We start from the raw sequence: 25173 nt of genomic DNA on the forward strand, positions 1-25173 counted from the left end.
TATAATTTTGCCCATATAGTGTATGTAGACATTTAATAAAGTGTCCCATAGATTTTTGATCTTGGATCAAGTTTGCACGTAGGGTTGCTGGAGCCTATCCCAGCTTTTCAATGGGCGCAAGGCACACAGTAACACCCTGGACGGGGCACCAGTCCATCGCAGGGCAGACACACACACACACACATACACACACCCATTCACCTATAGGGCAATTCAGTGTCTCCAATTAACCTGACTGCATGTCTTTGGACTGTGGGAGGAAACCGGCGCTCCCGGAGGAAACCCACACAGACACGGGGAGAACATGCAAACTTCACACAGAAAGGACCCGGACCGCCCCGCCTGGGGATCGAACCCATTCTTGCTGTGAGGCGACAGTGCTACCCACCGAGCCACCGTGCCGCCCCATGTAGTAATAAATATTCTAAAATTAATATTTAACAGCAACATCTGTCAAATGTTTTAACATCTCAATGTTTGAAGAGTTAATAAAATAAACAAAAGGTTTGGAAGATCAAGAAGAGACCAGAAAAAGCAATACAGACACAGAAGCATTAATACCTAGTTTTGGCCCGAGTGTTTCCTGTAACCATTAATTAGTCTGCTGCACCGTTCAGCTGCTGGCTGAATGCAGTTCAGATGCAGTCATTATTCTGTCACTTATGAAAACTCCCTCTGCTTACCTATAGTACAAACCAAAGAGACTAACTAACAGAGACAAGCCATTATGTCTCGCTGTTGGTTGAATTTATTTCAGAAGATCTCAAAACTGAAAGGATGCAAAAAGCCTATAGATGATGTTTTTCAAGGCCAGTTACAGAGAAAATAAAGGCCTTATCTGCTCGAGCCTGCTCAAAGCCAAGCAAACACACACAGCTGCCAAAATCCACCGCAAAAAGAACGCTCTGCATATGTTTAATCAAACTCACACACACACTCGCACACACACACTCACACGAGCATGTTGGCAGGCACAGCTGTGGCTGATTGATGCGGTGATTTTATGATTTAATCCAGTTTAAACTCTCCACAGCCCCCAGCCTGACAGTGAACACATTTACCACGCTGGAGATAGAACGGTTCCTCTAGAGAAACACCGCTGCATAATGAACTCTCTCTCATATACACACATAACACACACATAACACACACTGAATACACACACTGAAACACACACTGAAACACACACTGAAACACACACTGAATACACACACTGAAACACACATGTACGGAGCAGCAGACGGCGTCCATATTGAGGATCTGTATGACACTCGGCGGGGGTGAGAGACAGAAAGAGTCGACCGCACACTGAGTACGACAGTATAAGAGAGCCTCTTGGTGGCCTACCTTATTTAGTGTGGCAATTCCAGCTTGCTCATGCCAGCCGAATGTGCCACACATCAGCCCTGCCGACGACACGGTACATGTGGGTGTGTGTGTGTGCGTGCGGGAGCATTAAATGATCTGCACAATGTCAGGTTCGCTCAAACCCACAGTGACAGAATTACTGTTTTATAGACCAATATTTCTCAATACGGTCCCCTGCAGACTCGTTCTGTGTCATTCAGTGTTTTTCCTGCATTAAACACACCTGCTCCAAGTCATTAGCTAATTAGCAAGCCCATCATGAGAAAATACCAGAGCACACGGTGCACGGAGGACTGAAGGACTGAAGCTGAGGCATTTTTCAGCACAATCAAGTAGATAACTACAGCTATTAGCATTAAATATTAAATGAATATTTTTTTGAAATGATAATAAAAGTCAACGCACCAGCTAAGGCTAGTTGGAATTAAGTCTTACACTAGCTAAGTGCAAAAACAACAGATATTTACATCAAAAGCTGCAGGTTACACAGGAATGCAATAATGCAAAACTGCTCAGCTGAATAAATGTTGGTGTTTTCTACCTCATGCTGAAACTGTAATAACATCTTCAATACATTTAACCATTATACACCATCACACACACATTTATTGCAGTATTTATACACAGCACAAAACACTAAATGCTAAATGACCAAAAATATTTGGACACCCTTCCTAACTTACGTATTATTACCATGTAGCCATCATTCATCTCTTCATACACAGGAGCAAGTCAGTGACTGTAAAGCACTCTATATACATATACACTGATTAGCCATAACATTAAAACCACCTTCTTGTTTCTACACTCACTGTCCACTTACCATATAGAAGCACTTTGTAGTTCTACAATTACTGACTGTAGTCCATCTGTTTCTCTGCATGCTTTGTTAGCCCCCTTTCATGTTGTTCTTCAATGGTCGGGACCCCCACAGGACCAGCACAGAGCAGGTATTATTTAGGTGGTGGATCATTCTCAGCACTGCAGTGACACTGACATGGTGGTGGTGTGTTAGTGTGTGTTGTGCTGGTATAAGTGGATAAGACACAGCAGCGCTGCTGGAGTTTTTAAACACCTTACTGTCACTGCTGGACTGAGAATAGTCCACCAACCAAAAATATCCAGCCAACAGCGTCCTGTGACCACTGAGGGTCTCAGAAGTGACCAACTCAAACAGCAGCAATAGATGAGAGATCATCTATGACTTTACATTGACAAGGTGGACCAACTAGGTAGGAGTATCTACTAGAGTGGACAGTGAGTGGACACGGTATTTAAAAACTCCAGCAGCGCTACTGTGTCTGATCCACTCATCCAGCACAACACACACTAACACACCACCACCATGTCAGTGTCACTGCAGTGCTGAGAATGATCCACCACCTAAATAATACCTGCTCTGTGGTGGTCCTGTGGGGGTCCTGACCATTGAAGAACAGAGTGAAAGCAGGCTAAAGAGATATGTAGAGAAACAGATGGAGTACAGTCAGTAATTGTAGAACTACAAAGTGCTTCTATATGGTAAGTGGAGCTGATAAAATGGACGGTGAGTGTAGAAACAAGGAGGTGGTTTTAATGTAATGGCTGACCGGTGTATAAGGCAGTTGTAGAATAGAGGTTAAGGTACTGAACTAGTAATCAAAAGGTTGCTGGTTTAAGCCCCACCATTGCCAGGTTGCCACTGTTGGGTCCTTGAGCAAGGCCCTTAACCCTTAATCTCTCAGACAGTGAGTGTACTGTCAAAGTACTGTAAGTCACTTTGGATAAAGGTGTCTGCTAAATGCCAAAATGTAAATATACAGACATGTTCTTAGAAAGTTGAATGAAAACAGTTTTTGCTTTATTTATTCTTAGATTATATTTAACCATTTGCATTTATTTCCTCCTGATCATGACGTGGCAGGTTTTGAGGAGACCAAAGTTTTATGTCCATTTTAGTTTTTGGGTGCATTTAAAGTAGGCTTAGGTACAAAATTGATCGTTAGATGACACTACATAATTTTTACATTAACAAATTAATAATGTGTATCTAAATAAGCATAGCACATCAGAATATGCCTGGCTGGGTGACGAGGGTCCTGTCTGTGAGGAGTTTGTATGTTCTTACTGTGTTTATGTGAGTCCTCCTACAAGTCCAGAGACGTGCAGTCAGGCCAATTGGAGCTAATAGAAATTGCTCTAAGTAGGTGTGTGTGTGTGTGTGTTTGCCACGTGATGAACTGGCGATCTGTTTGGGGTCAATCCTACCTTTCGCCCAATGAATCAGACCCACTGCAACCCTGACCACGATAAAGTGGTGGTAAAACAGACAATGAATGAATGAATAATCATTCAGGTATTTGTGTGTGTATGTGTGTGTGTGTGTGTGTGTGTGTGTGTGGGAGGGGGGCAGTTTCACACTCTCCACACCTCACTGATCTGGTTAACAAGGGACCCCTGGGTCTGTCCTTCAGTGCACTGCTGTACTGATTAATTATTTAGTGATGCGTGTCCCCCGCTATCCAGCCTGGCGCTTAAACACACACATAAATATTCACACGCGCACAGGTGGCATGAGGGGCGCGAATATATTAGGAAGCCAAAGAAAAATGAAAGGAGAAGATCAAATAAAATCCAAAAACACAATAATGAAAATGAAACCTGGCGAGCGAGAACACAAAGTTTACAGACCCTGCGCCTCAGGCTCAAACAAGACTTCTGCTTCTTTGTTGGCTTCGTCTCAGATTTGATCCCTCGTTGCAGTGCCTGACCTTGCACTCACCATCTTTCCATGATCGCCTCAAGCCAATTTAGCATTCACACGCCATGTTCTTCAATAATGGATTCTCCTCTCTGAAGCTTGGGGTGATGCGGTCCTGTTCGAAGGGGACTCGGTGATCAATCTAGTATGTGCAGGCGGGTTTATTTCATATGTGTGTGGCCAGAAATTGACCTAAGATACAATAACTGAAGGAACAAGATACAATTCACTGAGCTTACAGAGCACTCATATAACACTTATAAGCCTGAACCAGTGCCACACACACACACACACACACACACACACACAGAATAACTGCCTTCTAGATACTCATCTATTAAACTGCACCTTCTGTTCACATTATTCACTCCTGCAACACTTAGGAGTCTCCTGCAACCTGTAGGAACCCCAGTGGCTTGTTTCTTCTCTATAATAAAAAATACTAAAAGAATAATGAGAATGAGTAATAAAATAAGCAGGAGAGAGAACAAGACCAAGTGAAAACTCAAAAAGCTCAAATAGAGCCCTGGATAGAGCACCAATTCATCACAGGGCTTCGACCATTCCTCAAACACCCCCTGCCCACCCTAGAGATAGCCAATCATGTCTGTGTAAATCCCTGACCGGCCAATACATCTATACTAACAACGGTAACATTTAGCAGACGCTTTTATCCAAAGAGACTTAGAATTATGACTAAACATGATTTGAGCAATTGAGGCTTAGTAATCAGAAGGTTGTAGTAGTAATTGGCAGGGGCCCAAAATCAGCAACTTGGCAGTGGTGGGGCTTGAATCGGCAACCTTCTGATTACTAGTCCAGGACCTTAACCACTGTGCTACCACTGCCCTTCACACACGATAGCTCTTGGCAGTGGTGGGACTTGAATCGGCAACCTTCTGATTACTAGTCCAGGACCTTAACCACTGTGCTACCACTGCCCTTCACACACGATAGCCCTGCTGAGATTCAATCCCAGATCTTAGTGGTGGTGGTATAGCTCCAAAAACTCCATAGGTAGGTGTTAAAAAGGTACAATAGCCAAAATCTGTCATGGAATGAGGGAGCATCAGTGCCCAGACCATGTGTGACTTGAATATGTGTGAAGATACCAGATACACAGAGGCGTATATTAGAAATTTAGACAGACACATGCTGCCGTCAAGGTGACGTCTTTTCCCAGGAACTCCATGGTTATTTTAGCAGGACAATGCCAGGCCTCATTCTGCGTGCTCCATCACAGAGTGTGTGTGCTTGACTGACTTGCCTGCGATTCAAAATGGTCTGTTGAGCAGCTGAAGTCTCGTATCAAGCAAGAATGGAGAAAAATTCTACTTGCAAAAGAGCAACGATTAGTGTCTTCAGTTCCTAAACTATTTAAAAGTGTCATTAATAGGCCACTCAGGTGGCTCAGTGGCAAAAACACACGCTGGAACCAGAGCTGGATCTCAAATACACCGTATCGAATCTCAGCTCTGCCTGCCGGCCACATGAACAACGATTGGCCTGTTGTTCGGATATGGGCGGGACTAAGCCGGATGGGGTCTCTCTCTCATGACTGGTGCAATTGCGACCTTTGCTGGCTGATGGATGGCGCCTGCACAGGGATGAGAAAAGAGTGCTCTCAGGGTGTGTCTCTCCGTACACAACACTGAGCTGCACTGCACTCGTCAAAGTGTAGGTGACAAGATGCATACGGCATGCTGCCCACGTGTCCTCAGTCAGAGCAGGGATCGGCATTGGTGGAGAGGAAGCATGTGACAATCTGGCAATTAGACGGCTGAAGAGAATTAACAAGTCACAAGGGGGCGGCACGGTGGCTTGGTGGGTAGCACTATCGCCTCACAGCAATTCTTATGTGGAGGGGTCCAGGTCTTTTTTGTTGGCATGTTCTCCCCGTGTCTGCGTGGATTTCCTCCGGGAGCTCCGGTTTCCTCCCGCAGTCCAAAGACACACACAAGTGAGGTGAATTGGAGATACTAAATATCCATGACTGTGTTTGACATTAAACTTGAATTGATGAATCTTGTGTAACTACCTGTTCTGTCATGAATGTAACCAAAGTGTAAAACATGACGTTAAAATCCTAATAAATAAACACATAAACAAATCACAGATTCTTCTTATTAATGCATTTTACAAAACACCCCAACTTTCCTGGAAACGAGATTTGTATTTTTGCTTAGTGTCAGCTTTTTTAAAAACCAAAGCATATTCACACTCCAGATACATTTTTGATTTGTTCTTTTATATAAAATGTTACTCTAAAGAATGACACAGATGTGCACTGCTGTAATAATCTCTCTATATCAGTGTGTGAAATATAGAGTAAAATCTGCACTGGTAGGCAGACTTACCTTGAATGGCATATACCTTATATTTATTTATTACACACATACACATACACATACACACACACACACACACACACACACACACACTTCTTTATTTTTGTGATTTCTAAACCAAACTGCTTACACATACTTTCCATTGTGGTCGTATGCATGGGCATACACACACAGCAGGCTTCAATCCTGTTCAGAGAAATCGTTGAGGGTTCTGACAGTCCGTCAGCTCTCAGTAATAGCGAAAGTGACAGTGTGAGGCAGGCCCAAGCCAAAACACTCCCAGACAGATTACTTGTCAGACGTCATCAACGACCAAGAACAGTGAAGTGTGAGTCAATGTGTGTGTGTGTGTGCGATTATCTAACAATGGGTTTGAATGTATTTGTTTATATACAACGTAAAACATCCATGAACAGTGAGAATCAACGCCCTTGACGATACTGCTCAGAGCTGAAGATCCTCTACGATCCTCTATTCTCTATGATTAGGGCTCTACTAAATTTACTAGAAAATGTGCTTCATTTTAAGGACCCCGTTTTTAAAAAATCACAGATTTCACAGATTTTTAACGAGAAGAGCCACATTTCACGTCAGTCATTAAATTACACTTACACATTAAATTACAGAATCAATGGAAGCAACAATTCACAGCACAGCTACCTTAACAGCTCCCTTTCAAAGACCAAACTGGTCTCTGCATCCACAAAATCAATTGGGAGTTACCTGACTCAGTTACCCCAGTCATGTTTTAGCTGCTTTAGACTTCAACATCTTGGACATTTTGACTAACGTTTGATTCAGAGTTTGTTGAGTTTATAACGAAAGAAATAAACTTTACATAGACAGACTACCGGGAGCAGAATACTTTACTGGATTGTTCTTTTGAGCACAGACTGCAGAGAGATGATAACGTGTGTAGAGAAGTACACTTTTCCATTGACTATGGAATCCTCAAATACATAAACACATACAACCCCTGGCAAAAATTATGGAATCACCACTCTTGGAGGATGTTCTTTCAATTGTTTAATTTTGTAGAAAAAAAATAAATCACAGACATACCACAAAACTATCATTTCTCAAACTGTCAACCCTCTGGCATTAAGAAACAATAAAAAAAGAAACAAATATAATAGTTGTGGTCAGTCACAATTGCTTTTTTTTAGATCAAGTAGAGGAAAAAAATATGGAATCACTCAAATCTGAGGAAAAAATTACGGAATCATTAGAAAACACTGCACCATTATTACTTTGTTGCACCACCTCTGGCTTTTATAATGGTTTAAACTCTCTGAGGCATGGAGTTAACTAATGACAAACAGTATTCTTCATCAATCTGCCTTCAACTGTCTCTTGCTGTTGCCAGATCAGCTTTGCAGGTTGGAACCTTGTCATTGACCATTTTCTTCAATTTCCACCAGAGATTTTCAAACGGATTGAGATCCGGACTATTTGCAGGCCATGCCATTGACATTATATGTTTTCTTGAAGGAAAGTTTTCACGTCCTTTGCCCTATGGCAAGATGCATTATCATCTTGAAAAATGAAGTCATCATCACCAAACATCCTTTCAACTGATGGAATAAGAAAAGCGTCCAAAATTTCAATGTGGACTTTGGCATTTATTGAAGACCATCTCCCCTGTGCCTTTACCCGACATGCAGGCCCATATCATCAACAACTGTGGAAATTAACATGTTTTCTTTAGGCAGTTATCTTCATAAATTTCATTGGACAGACACCAAACAAAAGTTCCAGCATCATCACCTTGCCCAATGCAGATTCGCGATTCATCACTGAAGATCACTTTTATCCAGTCACCCACAGTCCACGATTGCTTTTCTTTAGCCTACTTTAACCTTGTTCTTTTCTTTTTAGGTGTTAATGATGGCTTTTGTTTGGCTTTTCTGTATGTAAATCCCATTTCTTTTAGGTGATTTCTTACAGTTCAGTCACAGACATTGACTCCACTTTCCGGCCACTTGTTTCTCATTTGTTTTGTTGTGCATTTTCTGTTTTCAAGACATATTGCTTTAAGTTTTCTATCTTGATGCTTTGATGTCTTACTTGGTCTACCAGTATGTTTCCCTTTTACAACCTTCCCATTTTGTTTGTACTTGGTCCAGATTTTAAACACAGCTTACTGGGAACAACCAACATCTTTTGCGACATTCCACAATGATTTATCTTCTTGAAGGAGTTTTATAATCCTCTCATTTGTTTCAACTGACATATCTTGTGTTGGAACCATGATTCATGAGAATCTGCTTTGTGCAACAGCTCTCCGAGGTGTAAGCACTCTTTTTAAACTGAAGAATAATTAGCAAATCTAATCTGCTGCAGATGTTTTGTTTTTAAACTGCAAATTACAGAGTGATTCCATAATTTTTTCCTCAGATTTGAGTGATTCCATATTTTTTTCCTCTACTTGATCTAAAAAAAGCAATTGTGACTGACCACAACTATTATATTTGTTTCTTTTTTTTATTGTTTCTTAATGCCAGAAGGTTGACATTTTGAAAAATGATAGTTTTGTGGCATGTCTGTGATGTATTTTTTTTCTACAAAATTAAACAATTGACAGAACATCTTCCAAGAGTGGTGATTCCATAATTTTTGCCAGGGGTTGTACATCAAACATTGTCAGCACACTACAGCACAGAAAAGTCTCTTACACTAACTTCAGTATGATGCTGTATGATTGCTAGGACCGCCTCATATTTCATACACTACACGAATGAAAAATGGTAAATCACTAGACACAAACCCTAAATTTTAAATTTTACAGCAGGAAGCGGCTCATTTTATGGTTCGTGACGTGATTTTTACAGACGTGAATTAGGCTTTATTTATGACTGACAGGTGTAAGTTTTCAAATCTTAACATTTTATCTCCATTAATTCAGTTCAACTACATACACACACCTTTTAAAAGAGGGCCTCCCTCCAGACACATGTGAGAATGGAATTCCCATCTCCTGCAGCAGGCGTCCAATCAGTGTCTTTTCTGCCCTTATTGCCAGTCAATAGCTATTCTTCTCCGAGAAGCCGATCAATCTGCATCTGGGCAGGGGCCATTCCCACTCTCATTGCCGTGCCTGCAGGAACCCTTCATTACACAGTGGAGAGCTGATTCCCCAGACTCATAACAACCTTCATTATTGACAAGATGGCTGAGAAATCACTTCATTGTTTCAATCATTCAGCTATCAAGCTGCATCTTTCTGTCTCGCTGTCTTTCTCGCTGCCCCTCAGTTTTAATGGTGTGGGAGCGCAAGCCGGTAAATAATGAGGCCTCTCCACCATATTTTGCTCATTAAATACACACAAACCATGAAACACACACACACACACACACACACACACACACTCACACACACATTATTGATACCGCACACAGAAAAGTGGTCCCTTGGAAACCCCTGACCTGAGGAGTGTTTCATTAGTCTTGAAAAGCAATGCAGGACTATCATACTGTACATGGATACATGGAGCGTCAAACCACACACACACACACACACACACACACTGGTTTAGGGATGTACTGAACTGTATTTCCTCATGTTTTAAGACTAGTTTTACTTACAGTACTTTACAGTAAAATGTTTTGGTTCATGTTAATTTGTACTTCATTAAACATGACTGTGTTTGGTATAACCTTGTGAACTAATGAATGTTGTGTAATGAGTAGCTACCTTTCCTGTCATAAATGTAACCAAAGTGTAAAACATGACGTTAAAATCCTAATAAACAAACAAACTTCATTAAATGCACAGATCAATTTACATTATGTAAATAAATTCAATACAATTTGTTCAATAATAACTAATATTATTTATGTTCTGTTTTTTACTAATCAGACCCTGTGTATATATCCATATCACCGCGTAAATACACTATCTTTTATATAATTTTATGTATTTTTTATCTTATGTTCACTTTATTATTGCTGCTGGTCTCACTAAGAGCTTCCAAACAAAGTTTTGTTGTATAACTACAATGACAATAAAGTCTTATCTTATCTTATCTTATCTTATCTTATCTTATCTTATCTTATCTACAAAAGCCACATTTTTCTAGAAAACTGCTCCATTTGTTGTTTGTTTTATTCTGTGATGAAATTGTTTTATTTACAGTTACAAAAATAAAGATTAAAAGAAAGTAGAAAAAAGCAGGTGGCAGAGACTAAGGCTGCATCATAAACTGTGTACTGTTATAAACTGGATGTACTAACTGTATGTACTGTGTAAGTTGTGTTGTTACACGTAACTAAACAGTGGGTATGTGTGTGGCCCCATGGTGCCAGGGTCTCCGTTTTTGTCTGTCAGGGGTGTATCATGGTCTCCATGTGTGTGATTTCTTTTAATAGTTCTGTTTTCTTCCACATTCAAAAACATGACAGTTGTAATGAATAGTAACTTTATTCAGGGTGGATTATTGTCTTGCACCCAGTATTGTGGGGTAGGCTTCAGACCCACCACTACCCTGATCAAGATAAAGTGATCATTTTAAAGTTACTAAACAAATGAATGAATCACTGACTGACGAAACAGAGACGTGGAAAGCAGACTCTTCAAAACAAGAAATAATTACAGTATCATGTATTTACCCTGATGAGTCAAAAGATTAGGACCACCTTAACCCTAACCCTAAGTCCTGCAGTATCTGGTACAAGGACATCACCAGCATTTCCTTCAAAGTCTGGAGGCCGTGAGGTGGATTGTCCTACAGTGCATCCTGGAGTACATAACCCTGGAGAAAACAAAATGTGTCAGAGCATTCAACCTTCTTCTTCTGCATTGGCAGATAATTTTACAAGCTGACAAACCTAAGCAACAAAACTAAGCAAGCTCTGCAGATGTGAGACAGGGATGGAAGCGCCTCGCTATACAGAGAGAGCAAAAGAAATCACCACACACCTGGTGGAAAGAAAATAGAATCCACACACAGATATTCAATTCAAGGAAGAACAATACTGTGGCTAAAGAACCACAAACTAAAATGTGAGAATCAGAAGGAAGTTACAAACTAATAAAAGAAAATAAGTACAAAATATAAGGTTCATAACCACTACAGAGAACAGAGGATAGAAAAGTCATAACATAGCAATAAGAGCTGGATGTCACGATGTGTGATGCACTCACACCCCTGTCATCAGCAACAAACCAAACTCTTGGAAAGAAGGACAGTAATAGAGCTTTCTGTGCCTCATGATTCCGGTCCTGAACAGGTGAGCACCCGACCACACTACTCAGGCTTCACCTGCGCCTGCTGTGGATTTATGACCGAGTCTCACCACAGGACACTGGGACGTCGTGGCGCAACTGGACGTGCATCATGTGAGGCCCAAACCGACCTGAGAAACCAGGGCGGACTCCCAGAAAACAACAGTATGCTGACATTCTGCGTCAGCAAGAACCAGAGCAGACCGAGTAATCTGGCATCACGGCATCAAGAGAAAATAGGTGTACCAGCCAACACGCTGACAAAGTAGACAGATATTTATAGAGAACTATTTTATTTATTTATTAGGATTTTAGCAACACACTTTGGTTACATTCATGACAGAACAGGTAGTTACTCGTTACACAACATTCATCAGTTCAAGTCTTTAATGTTAAACACAGTCATGAACAATTTTGTATCTCCAATTAATCTGACTGCACGTCTTTGTACTGTGGGAGGAAACCGGAGCTCCTTTCAGGAATCCCACGCAGACACAGGAAGAACATGCAAATGCCACAGAGAAAGGAGCCAGACCGCTCCACCTGGGAACAGAACCCAGGACCTTCTTGCTGTAAGGCAACAGTGCTACACACCAAGCCAAAATGCCACTGAGAAAACTGTCATTATAGGCCACACAGCAGAACACGGCTCTTAACGTGAATTAACTGCCAAATCTTTATTCAGCATCCACCCCGTTACACAGAAGCAGCCACAAATGAACAATTTCTAAGCAAAATGGGCTAAACTGAAGACCGAATGTTGGATTAGTTTTGTGTAGGATGTTGTATTATTTTGCTTTTTTGTGTAACTGTATAAATCATAAAGGCGGCACGTTGGCGCAGATAGTGGCATGGGTGCTGCACGGCAAAAACAAGGTCAGGAAAAACGAAATTCCTAAATATGCACTGAAATAAGCATGGTAATGAGAAACGTTCATTATCAGTCACTGCAGTGAAATGTTTATGCATGTGCGATACGGATCGGGTGGTGCCTGAAAATCTGCTGTATGCATGTGTATAAATAGTCAGATATTACACAGACTTGCTGGCACAGTTTAAGGAGTACAGAAGGGCACAGGATGCTGAGCTGTCAAGCATTTTTTCATGATTTAAATGATTTGTGAAGTCTTCAGTCTGGAGAAAGCTTCAAATGGAAACAGCATCGGTTTCTGTCAAAATTGTTCAGCATTTTACATTTCCTTAAGTGTAATGTTTGGATGCTTTCAGTAGATCCCTCATGGATGTAATCCCAAAAACGTTACAGCGATCGTCCTATAAATTGTGTTTGGTTGGGCAGTGCAGCAGAACATACTGCAGCAATCAGTAAATAACGGCATTAAAAAGCAAGGCTGTTCTGCTGTGATGCACTAGAAGCTGCTCTGTCATTTGGGACAGAGATAGAGGCAATACTGTTCAGTGATGGATAAATAGTAGTCGTGTTATTTATCTCCAGCAAGAAAAAATCATTTATCCTCTTGTCTAAAAGCATCAGCCGGTTACCGTGTAGATCGTGATGTGCATTAAAAGTCATTTAAGTGTGTGGTGGGGGGCTGCCTAATTTAGGAAAACCAGCTTCAAAGCATTTTGTTACACTGTTATTTCATGGTGATGCAGACTCGTGACGGCTCCTGTCAGCAGACACGCAGGATTTCTGCAGCCTGTAAAATACTATCAATGCCCTCAGGAAAAATGGTGTGGGACTTGAAACCATGACAAATGTATAAAAGAGCTGTAGGTTAGCCCTGCCAATAATACCAAAATAACAACTCAGTTTGTAATACATCAGATCAAAGAATATATTACAGATCTGAAATAAAAGTTGGTTTATTTAAGTCATTTTGCCATTCGTAGACCTAGAACTAGAACACCACTATAGTGCCTAAAAATAACTGGTATAAAAAAGGAAAGCAAATGGATTTTATTTGATTGAATGAACAGTCAGTTTATCAGTGTTTATTACTCGATAAATATCAAATTTATTATTATTATTATTATTATTATTAGGTGCTTAAAATGAATTACACTAGCCCACTACGGCTGGGACCCTGAGTTCACACCCCCAGCAGTTTTATCAGTTTTCTTGTCGCCTAAATATGAACATGATTGGCTGGTCTGGGGTTTGCGATTGTGAGGCGTCAGGTGATTGTTAGGCGTCCGGGGTGTGTTACTGCATTGTGCCCAGGGATTCCAGAGAAACCCCACCCAGTGCAACCATAAGCAGGATAAAGCAGTGGTAAAACATGGAAATGAAATTATTATTATTAATCGATAATATCGATTGTTAGGCGTCCTGCTCGGGGTGTGTTACTGTATTGTTCCCAGGGATTAGAGAGAAACCCCACCCAGTGCAACCCTGACCAGGATTAAGCAATGGAAAGCATGGACATGAAATTATTATTATTATTATTATTATTATTAATGATAGTGCCTTATAACAACCGATCTTTATCTTGTGCATTAAGCAATGCTCATTCCTACAGTGAAGTGTATTTTTGTCAACATGTGCTTACTATATTTAAACCCTGGAACTGGAACAGGTAAAGAAGCAAAGATTGTCTGAGTGAAAAAAAAAATTCCCCCGCTGCCTAAACGTAGTCGTAGCCTTCTTAATTGCTCAATCTGCCAACTAGATTCCTCTATTACACGGACAGAGGCATCTGTGCACAGTAGGGAGACATTTAAATTGTCACTATTTAAATCTGCTCCTTGTTTCACCAGACTTATTTAAGCAGACTTAGATTTAAAAGTTCAAATGATTAAAAAAGTCACTAATAAGTTTTGATGCAGCAGAAATAGTCTGCAATCATATTACTGTCGTCTTCACTTTGCTTCTGAGTGACGGCGGCTTCACAGTTCATTTTCCACAGGAAGCTATTTCTATCACTCTGCTTCTGCACAACAGTACACGGAGAGATCTCAAATTGAAACTGGATTGTGACTTTAGTGTGTATTTCAGGCTTTCAGTTCCTCAGAGCATTGAATCCAATACAAAGACACATTCTTCAGGACCTCTGGCATCTGTGAGCGACAACTTCAGGTGCTGGAAGAACATACTTTACGTATTCTATGGGGTTAATATGGTCACTGTTGGTGAGAAAGCAATTTTGTATGGAAGCGATCACAGCATGAACATTACACAGCTTTATTATACGCGCAAGCAGCGTAAAATAAAGAGAGAACATTGGCTCTCATCAAGTGTGCAGAAACAGCCATTAACGACAACAGATTGATTGTGTCCATTAGAAAATCCCAAATTCAGAGAACCTATATTTGCAAAACCAGAGTGGTTCCAAGTACCGCGCCTATTATAGAACAGCGGGGATCCCAAGCTATACAGTTTATTACTGTGCACAGAACCTGTCTGCCATGGGTAATGCTCATTGTTGCTAACCTAAAAACATTAACCCTGTTGGGTCCATGCTAACAGCGCACTTGGTCAGCCATTCCCAGAGCTCTCCATTTTTCTTCATTAAACTTAAAAAGTCGCTCTGACTACAAATCCAGCAGCCCTCGTCCTGCCATTGCAGCACTTTGATAAATTTCATTTGCGCTTTAACACATACAGGCTAATGTACCTTGCTAACTTCCTAACTACGATGATTACATTTCATGCTTTCTGCTCACAACACAGACACCACTTGCTGTTTGTAAAATTAAGTCCAGCTACAAGATTGTACGTGATTTCGTGTACCATGCAAAAATAAATGAATCTTATTGGCTGGTGAGTGCGTTCACATGATGCTGGGCAAAGCTGCTTTAGCGCTGCTGTGCTGTTGTTTCCTATGCAGCGAGGCGAGGCGGTGCTGCCTCGAGGCACAGTCGATGAGACAGATTGTTTATATGGCATATAGAGATAACGATAAACTGATTCTCACTGTTTCTCAAAACACTGAACTGTTTTATTTCACCTTAAATTAGAACCACAGCATTGTGGGAAAAATTCGGCATGGTGACTAGTGAGCTGTGAAATGTGGACACCAGGTTACATTACATTGCATTATAGGTAGCAAGTTTCCTAATCCTGGAATCGCTTGTTGTAATTCGAAGCTCCTTATTATGATTTAATTCCCCCTCAGCTTAATAAAAAAAAATAAAGTTTCATGAAGCCACTTTTCTCACATCTCCAGATAACGAGGGTTGCCAGAGCCTTATTGTAGAAGATGAAAAAACTACACATGAATAAACTGTCAATGCTGTCAGTTAGTAGCACTAGCAGAAAGCAATTTTGCTGCATATCATATAAAAGGCTTGTGGTGAACGAATAAAAAAAAATGCGTATCATATGAAAAGTGTCTGTATAAGTAATCAAACACTCAGTAATCAACTCAATAATAAAACTGAATGCTTGAGTCGTCAGGATCACATCCGGGATTTCTTTTAACCTCAGAGAGCTCGTGTTTAGCTGTTGTGTTGGAATAGATTTATTAAAGTATATTAATTATCTTGAAATTACAAGCAAATAATTCAGTAAAACGCTTGTTTTGTTTTGATTATGTATTAGCACTCAATAAGGATGAATTCATGTTCTTGTCCGAAAGCATCAGCCAGTGACAGTGCACCATCTACTTCTTCAAGAGCTTTATTATGACCAAGTACCACACACTGCTTATTAACGTTGTGTTATCATCTTTTATATTATTATATTATATATTATATTACTATAGTTTCAGTTTTTTATTAATAAACTAATTATTACAATTCAGTTGAGTTATTTTGTATAATCAAATGTGTGCAGGCCACTAGAGTTTCTTCATGTCTTTATAAACCTTGCTCTGCACACAGGGGCACAGTCATGCTAAAAACAGGAAAGAGCCTTCCCTAAACTGTTGCTGCAAAGTTGGAAGCAAATCATTTCCTTTAAACAATTGATTCATTTCACCTGTTAGCAATTGTTGTTGGTGAAAGAGAGAGTTTAAAAATTCAAAGGGGTGTCCCAATACTTTTGTTCAGTTAGTGTATTTGTGAAGTGAGAACTCAGCAAAGCAACCACATCAGAGAGAAAAATAATAATGACTAATAAATTATTTATTAATTTATTTTAAATAAACATCTTGGTGCATTTCTTTTCACACACAGACCTGCAAGTCCTACAGCTGTATCTAAACTTTCTGAATTGTTTTGTTGAAGAAAGCCACAGGTTTAAGGGCTTTGAGAAGCAGAACTGCTGTCCTGTGCTGCAGTATAATAGAAGGCAGCCTGGTCTAAGTATCCCTGCAGTTTGTGTGGAGGCTGAGCGAGGTTAGATGCTTTCTGATTTATTGCTAAAGGTTGGAGATGTAATGGTGATGCAATGGCCTTTGACTTAGCACCGACCTATAAGGGCTATGGTTTTATTATCCAGGTGATACAAGCTGACAGAATGCTGACCAGCAGTTTTCCACCATACTGAGAGTTTGGAAAGATTTAAGAGGGTATTACATGTTTCCAGAATTTTGCAGCACCTGGCACTGTCCTTGAAAATAGAAGATAAACGTCTCGGAAACTGAAGTTTGCTTCCATTATCATTATCATTTATTTGTTTATTGCCGCTCTGATGGTGGTTCCTGATGAGGAACCTTTGGGTCTCATTTATGAATAGTATTCTTTTTATTCCAGGATGGAGAACTGTCTGCGCATAAATATTATAAAAACAAGAGACCCTGTAAGATAAAACAGTGTAACGTTTGGTGAAATGCTTAACAACTCAGAAACTGAAAACAAAAACGTTTGCAAATTAGCAGATATCAATACAGAACAGAAGTCATACAGCAAAGATTATACATTTTTGCTAATATCAAATGGATCTAGTACAGATCCTCAGCACCAAACACTGAGATGCAGTAATCATGAATTTTCACAGCTGATAAAAATGTGATTCTTCAAAGCAAATTTGTCCTTGGGGTGTTTTTGGCCTGTTTTTATAGCATGGAATTATTAGTATAATTTTCGCTGCTTTCACACTAGAAATCTCTGGTTCTTATTAGTTTCATTGTACAAAAGGTGACAAATTACTTAAACTAAATTAAAGTTCTATATCAGGTTACTGCATTTTGAACAACAAGGCATCAAGCAGCAGCAGCGTGTACTTTCCTGCTCATGTTATTTACCTCACAGTGCAGACTGGAAAAGCTTAGAAATGAAAACCTGTCACACTGCCATCGTTTGGAGCGAAAAATCTGCTCACTTAATCTTGGTTAATTCAGTGTGCACCCTGACAGAAAATTCATTGTACCACATGGACCAAACCAAAAACCACTTCAGTCTGAGTAGCGACTTAATATCACTGTAGTGGATGTGATACCTGAGCTTTTAGCTTCTAGGCTTGTAATGGTAAATTATTGCATGTATTCATTACACAAGATGTTTCTCAAGTATCTCTGAACATGAGACGTGACTGTGGATGATTGTTATTGCGTATTAATAAATAAGAATTTACCAATAATAACATCCACTTGCCACCACATATAATGTGGTACTAACCAAACTATTATTACAGCCATTATTCACCAATCTCTAATCGATCACTTTCTTTCTGTTTTCAATCTTGAGAAGTGATCTAAAAAAAAGCAGAATTCCAATCAATGTTGTGAGCAATTATTGTGAATGATTATTTACTTTTTAAGAGAAACTTAACGTTGTTTTAGATTGTTTTGTTTTTGTGTAGCACATTTCATTCTGCATGCTTCTATATTCTATATTATTATTATTTATTATTATTATTATTTAACGTCATGTTTTACACTTTTGGTTACATTCATGACAGAAACGGTAGTTACTCATTACACAAGGTTCATCAGTTCACACGGTTATATCAAACACAGTCTTGGACAATTTTGTATCTCTAACTGACCTCACTTGCATGTTTTTGGACTGTGGGAGTAAACCGGAGTTCCCGGAGGAAACCCATGCAGAAACAGGGAGAACATGCAAACGCCACACAGAAAGGACCCGGACCACCCCACCTGGAGATCGAACCCAGGACCTTTCTGATGTGAGGCGACAGTGGTACCCACTGAGCCACCCCCTATATTCAATATATATATAATAAATTATTTACAGTGGGGTCAAAAAGTATTTAGTCAGCCACTGATTGTGCAGGTTCTCCTACTTATAAAGATGAGAGAGGTCTGTAATTTTCATCATAGGTACACTTCAACTATGAGAGACAAAATGAGAAAAAAAAAATCCAGGAAATCACACTGTAGGATTTTTAAAGAATTTATTTGTAAATTATGGTGGAAAATAAGTATTTGGTCAATAACAAAAGTTCAACTCAATACTTTGTAACATAACCTTTGTTGGCAATGACAGAGGTCAAACATTTCCTGTAAGTCTTCACCAGGTTTGCACACACTGTAGCTGGTATTTTGGCCCATTCCTCCATGCAGATCTCCTCTAGAGCAGTGATGTTTTGGGGCTGTCGCTGGGCAACACGGACTCCACAAATTTTCTATGGGGTTGAGGTCTGGAGACTGGCTAGGCCACTCCAGGACCTTGAAATGCTTTTTACGGAGCCACTCCTTCATTGCCCGAGCGGTGAGTTTGGGATCATTGTCATGCTGGAAGACCCAGCCACGTTCCATCTTCAATGCTCTCACTGATGGAAGGAGGTTTTGGCTTAAAATCTCACGATACATGGCCCCGTTCATTCTTCCCTTAACACGGATCAGTCGTCCTGTCCCCTTTGCAGAAAAACAGCCCCAAAGCATGATGTTTCCACCCCCATGCTTCACAGTAGGTATGGTGTTCTTGGGTTCTTCTTCTTCCTCCAAACACGACGAGTTGAGTTTTTACCAAAAAGTTCCATTTTGGTTTCATCTGACCACATGATATTCTCCCAATCCTCTTCTGGATCATCCATATGCTCTCTGGCAAACTTCAGACGGGCCTGGACATGTACTGGCTTAAGCAGGGGGACACGCCTGGCACTGCAGGATTTGAGTCCCTCTCTGCGTAGTGTGTTACTGATGGTAGCCTTGGTACTTTGGTCCCAGCTCTCTGCAGGTCATTTATCAGGTCCCTCCGTGTAGTTCTGGGATTTTTGCTCACCGTTCTCATGATCATTTTGACCCCACGGGATGAGATCTTGACCCCAAGGGAGATTATCAATGGTCTTGTATGTCTTCCATTTTCTTACAATTGCTCCCACAGTTGATTTATTCACACCAACCTGCTTGCCTATTGTAGATTCACTCTTCCCAGCCTGGTGCAGGTCTACAGTTTTCTTCCTGGTGTCCTTCGACAGCTCTTTGGTCTTGGCCATGGTTGACTGTTTGAGGCTGTGGACAGGTGTCTTTTATACAGATAACGATGTCAAACAGGTGCCATTAATACAGGTAATGAGTGGAGGACAGAAGAGCTTCTTAAAGAAGAAGTTACAGGTCTGTGAGAGCCAGAAATCTTGCTTGTTTGCTATTGACCAAATACTTATTTTCCACCATAATTTACAAATAAATTCTTTAAAAATCCTAATGTGATTTCCTGGATTTTTTTTTCTCATTTTGTCTCTCATAGTTGAAGTGTACCTATGATGAAAATTACAGACCTCTCTCATCTTTCTAAGTAGGAGAACCTGCACAATCAGTGGCTGACTAAATACTTTTTGACCCCACTGTATTTGCTATTCAATTTTTGAATAAGCTAAAATTTAGTAATAAAATAAGCTGACATGAATGATAGGTTTACTTTTTTTGTGATAGGGTTTCAACAAATATTGTAACTAATCACATTTTGAAAAAAATAGGAAGGAAAGTGCCATTTGAATGGAAAAAAGTATTCGATTTGATACAGAAAAATAATGTTTGCAAAAATAAGATTCTTTCAGAAAATATGGCGTTTCTAAGCTTTGTTTATCATTTATTATTTTTTATAGTATGTGTGTCCAGCTCTAAAGGTTCAAGAGCGTTCAGAACAGCTCTAGTTAATGGTCATCTAAACCGTCAATACCATTCTCCACAACAAACAAAATATAGGAATGTCTGCAGACCGTGAGCATGCAGGGGTCAAACGTAATTCTAACCTACTTTTAAAATTAGTTTTGTGTGATTTGCCACTGTAGCTTCTCACTGTTCAGTGTGCAGTGAACATTTAGCTGTTTCTACAGAAGCAGCCACTTGAAAATGATTTTCTAGGGTTCGTCTGTTTTAAGAACTGAAGAGTCACTTCTGTATTATCAGTCCTTTGAAATGTAATAATGCTCAGTTTCTGTAACACAACCCCATATAAAGGAAAAATACACACAATACGTGCTTCATACAGACAAAACTCAAAGTAAAAAAAAGAAAACAAAGTATGTGTTGCTAAAGGAGGCCAGTAAGTTTAAACAATATTTCAAAAACCCAACAACACTGCTGTACCTGATACAATTGCACCAGAACAACCTACACTACCATGTTAGTGACGTTGCAGTACTAAGAACGATACCAACCAAACAATATCCCATCAGTGAGGGTCCTGCAGAGGTCTTCTGTTCGAGATGGATTCATTGTCAGGTTAGAACCGAGACTGGGATTTATGCTTGTGATAGGATGATGAAGTACTGAGTTTCAGCCGCTTACTAACGTGCAGCCATGCACACACACCAATAAAATCTACCCTCCCCAACTATCAACACCATCCCACCAATCAGCATCAACACAACTCTGCATCTCACAATCCAAGCTGGAAAATGTTCCCGTACTTCATAAAAGCCGCAGCCAAGAGGATTAGAGTGAAACTTTGTTTAATTGTATTAGACAGCGTAATTGTCTCTTTTTACAGAAAGTGCCACTCTGGCTTGGAAAAAAATGGTACCCTGGAACTACCCCACCCCCAGTGTAACCAGCAGCCTCTCGCACTACAAACAGCACTGCAGGGCTGCATGCGTTATTTACTGCTAGCCATCACTAAATCATCCCTTGGATTGATAAATGAGGTACGGGTTAACAAAGTGTACACAGCTCCAGATTGGCTACAGTTAGTAATTGTATACCCATAACATTCTATATTGTATACCGTTATATATATCTATATTGTAGATTTAGCTTACGCAACAATTTAAAACACATTTCTACAGTGAAAGTCAGCGGAAAACTTAAATATAGCTCAACAGAAATATTATGTTAATTATCTAGTGTTGGTGGTGTAGTCAACTCACATTAAAACTCACATTCTATATTATTTATTATAAACTGACAGTGTTCGTAGCTATCCTCTCTGGAAATAGTTGATAAGCTGACAAACACACCCACTTGTCCCTGTTTGATAATAGGGCATTTCACTGCCTACAGCGATGGCTTGTCTTGCTAGAGAAAGCACTTTGGAGTGCACTCTGTATCTCGAAGGTTGACCTTGTTAAAGTGGCCTCTTTCCAAATTAACCCGTAGCCTAACGTACTATGAACAGCACTGCAGGGCTGCATGCCTTATTTACTGCTAGCCATCACTATAGCTGACTGGGGGTGGGGTAGTTCGAGGGTACCATTTTTTTTTCCAAGCCAGAGTGGCACTTCCGGTAAAAGGAGTCAATTACGCTGTCCAAACCAATTCCTTTAAGTTTCAATCTAATCCTCTTGGCTGCAGCTTTTATGAAGTATGGGAACATTTTGCAGCTTGAAAAATGGGATGCCTACGTTGATTCGGGCAGAGTTGTGTTGATGCTGATTGGTGGGATGGTGTTGATAGTTGGGGAGGGTAGATTTTATTGGTGTGTGTGCATGGCTGCACGTTAGTAAGCGGCTGAAACTCAGTACTTCATCATCTTATCACAAGCATAAATCCCAGTCTCGGTTCTACCCTGACAATAAATCCAGCTTGATTCCCCAGTAGAAAATGATCCTGTATCCGGTACAATAGTACTGATTTATCCTTTAGTTTAGACTTTGAAGTGAACGTTTACTTCAATATTATTGCAACACAAAGTAGGTAAAGTAGGAAATATAGGGAAAGAGAAATCTGCCTTGTTATTTTTTCTCCCTTCGTTGTGGATAGTAAAGACAGAGACTGCAGTGTTTGTGTGTGTGTGTGTGTGTGTGTATTAATCTCATTATGGAAACCAAAAATGTACATGACCATAAATGTAACGAAACATAGGTAGCTTTTACTTAAAAGGATGCAGTTTTATTCAAAAACATTTTTATCAACCACTTTATCCAGATCAGGGTTGAGGTGGATCCGGTTTCATCAGGAAACACTGGGCACAAGGCAGGAAAACCCCGGACAGGACACCAATCCATCACAGGGCTTCAGCCATCCCTCAGACATAGCCAACCATGTCTGTGTAGACACCCGGCCAGCTGATAGCTTGTAAGCTCAGACACCTGAGCGCCTTATTTGATAAAGGGAACAAGCTAAAAGAACTGCTTTAAGTAAATTGTAATTGGTATTATTTTACTGGTAAGGACTACATTATCACTAGAGATATCTACATTTTTTGCATGTTTAAATCAAATATATGAATAATAATATAATAGTTTTGTCATTAATTTCATAGAATTAGTCATTTTGACCGTTATTTCCTAAATGTTAAGATTATATTTAATGTTTTTGTAATTTGTTCACTAGGGCTACAAATATCTCCATGTTCTAAATATATGTACTATTAAAAATGACATATTTTTTATTATTTAGTGTAATATGGGGCCAGAGATTATTTATACTGGAAAATTATTTATAAGCAAATATTTCTTTGTAATTATTCAAGTAAAATAATAAAGATATTTTCATTTTATTGCCGTCTGTGATTGTTATTAGACGTTTACTTTACTTAGTAATTCTAATAAAGCTAAAAAAAAATATTTCATTAGAAATGTGCACATGTTCAGATTGAATCTTCTTTAATGCTACAATTAAAGGGCAGCAAAGTGGCACACACACCAGGGTTCAAACCTCGCCAAACCTGCCTGTTAGAAGTTCCACTGTCAACGTGGGTTTCATACTGGTACAACTGTGTCCTCCTACCTCCCAAAAACATTTCCCAAACCACAAGTGATGGACTACTTTTAATTTCTCCCTAGGTGTTAATAGTAAGTAGATGTGTAAATTTGTGCTGCCCAGCGATGGATTGGTGCCCTGTCAAGGGTGTGTTCAGAACTTGCTCCCAGGGTTTTTAAATATAGCACTCGACGCACCGTGACCCTGATCAGGATTGCATTTTTATGCTGGGTGGCATTAATAAAGTGGGTGCTGGGACTTACCAGGGGAACTAGGCTACCTGGGTTTTAATCTTTCCCCAGGTAAGTGTGTTTAGTTGTTGTATTTTCACCTGATCTATAATCTCCCATCTTATAAAAATACAGTACTGTATATTTTAATTAGTATAACTTTGAAATAAAATACTAATAAAAGTTAAATCCAGCCATTCATAATGGCGTGTTGGTGAGCCTGTGTGTGTGTAGCTCCTGCTATAGCAGCAGGTCCAAGTCATGTGCCAACACCGCACCAGTATCTGTTCCTCAGCAACACTGACCACATTCACTAATGAACCAGCATCCCTGCATCCATGTGCTCATCTCATACTCAACCCAACAAGTAACCGTTCCAATCCCAGTAGCAGTTTCCCTAGTAGTGAAATAAAGGACTGGCTTCCTATTCCCACATGCCATCTGATTTAGAGGAATGCAGTAAACGAGGCATCATCACTTCTGCAGCGTTACTGCGCTCTGAGACTGCATGCCAACGTCATTCCGCCCACGATACCATGCAGTTACCATCTCAAACCAGCGCACCGAGCCTCCACCATCAGCTGCTCCTCCTGAGAACGGGTGCGAATAAAACTGGCGTCGTGTAAACCCTTACACGGGCAACTTTTTACGCACGAGTCGGATGTAAAACTTTGCCATAAACACACACACACACACACACACACACACAAACAATTGTCCGTGCTTACCGTCAGCTCTCTTCCCCAAACCGACTCAGTTGATGTGAAACTCGGTGTCTGTGGTAGTGAGGTACATCACGCCAGGTTGGTCCAGAGCAAATTGGCCATAAAATCACCAATCCACACGTTACACTAAATGTATCCCAACGCCGCTGTGGTCTGTGGTAACTGGGAGAAAAGGAACTGGTTTCTTCGTGTCTCGACGTTCAGAGAGCTGAGGACTTTCTAACAGCCCAGTCCAGCAGTCCAGCAGTCTAGAAGGAGCCGAAATGTTGGTTATTCACTGGGGAAGCCTCGTAGCCGGACCGGTACTGTTCCTTCCCGCTCAATACCGGTCAGTTTAACAATGTAGCATACAAATAAAGATAAAGGTAACGTCTATATCGCGATATGTGGCAGGTATCCGGAGGAGAGAGAGATAAAGGAGAGATGGAGCCGTTTAACCGCTCGGTTCTCTGCTCGCTGAGGTGAGCTCTGTGTGCGCGTGTGTGCGCGCGCGCTCGGTGCTCCAGCAGCTCTGATGAAGCGCTCCGACTCTCATTGGTTCTGTACGGAAGCACGCGCACTCACGCACGCTCTAACATCACATGGGTCATTATTCCAGAACTGTACCTTCATTATACAGGGCATGTCGCGTTTCAGATGTAAATTATACA

General features: G+C 40.3%; 1 protein-coding gene across 1 annotated transcript in view; it reads right to left on the bottom strand.

Annotated features, from left to right (window-relative positions):
• Nucleotides 1–24794, bottom strand: part of il1rapl1a (interleukin 1 receptor accessory protein-like 1a) — a 147034-nt gene extending 122240 nt beyond the window's left edge. The window contains exon 1 of the mRNA XM_063005967.1: nucleotides 24527–24794. The gene's annotated coding sequence lies outside the window, so the exon portion shown is untranslated. The remainder of the gene's footprint in view (nucleotides 1–24526) is intronic.
• Between the last annotated feature and the right edge of the window lie 379 nt (nucleotides 24795–25173).

This window comes from Trichomycterus rosablanca, chromosome 12 (assembly GCF_030014385.1).
Source record: "Trichomycterus rosablanca isolate fTriRos1 chromosome 12, fTriRos1.hap1, whole genome shotgun sequence".
Lineage (NCBI taxonomy): Eukaryota > Metazoa > Chordata > Actinopteri > Siluriformes > Trichomycteridae > Trichomycterus > Trichomycterus rosablanca.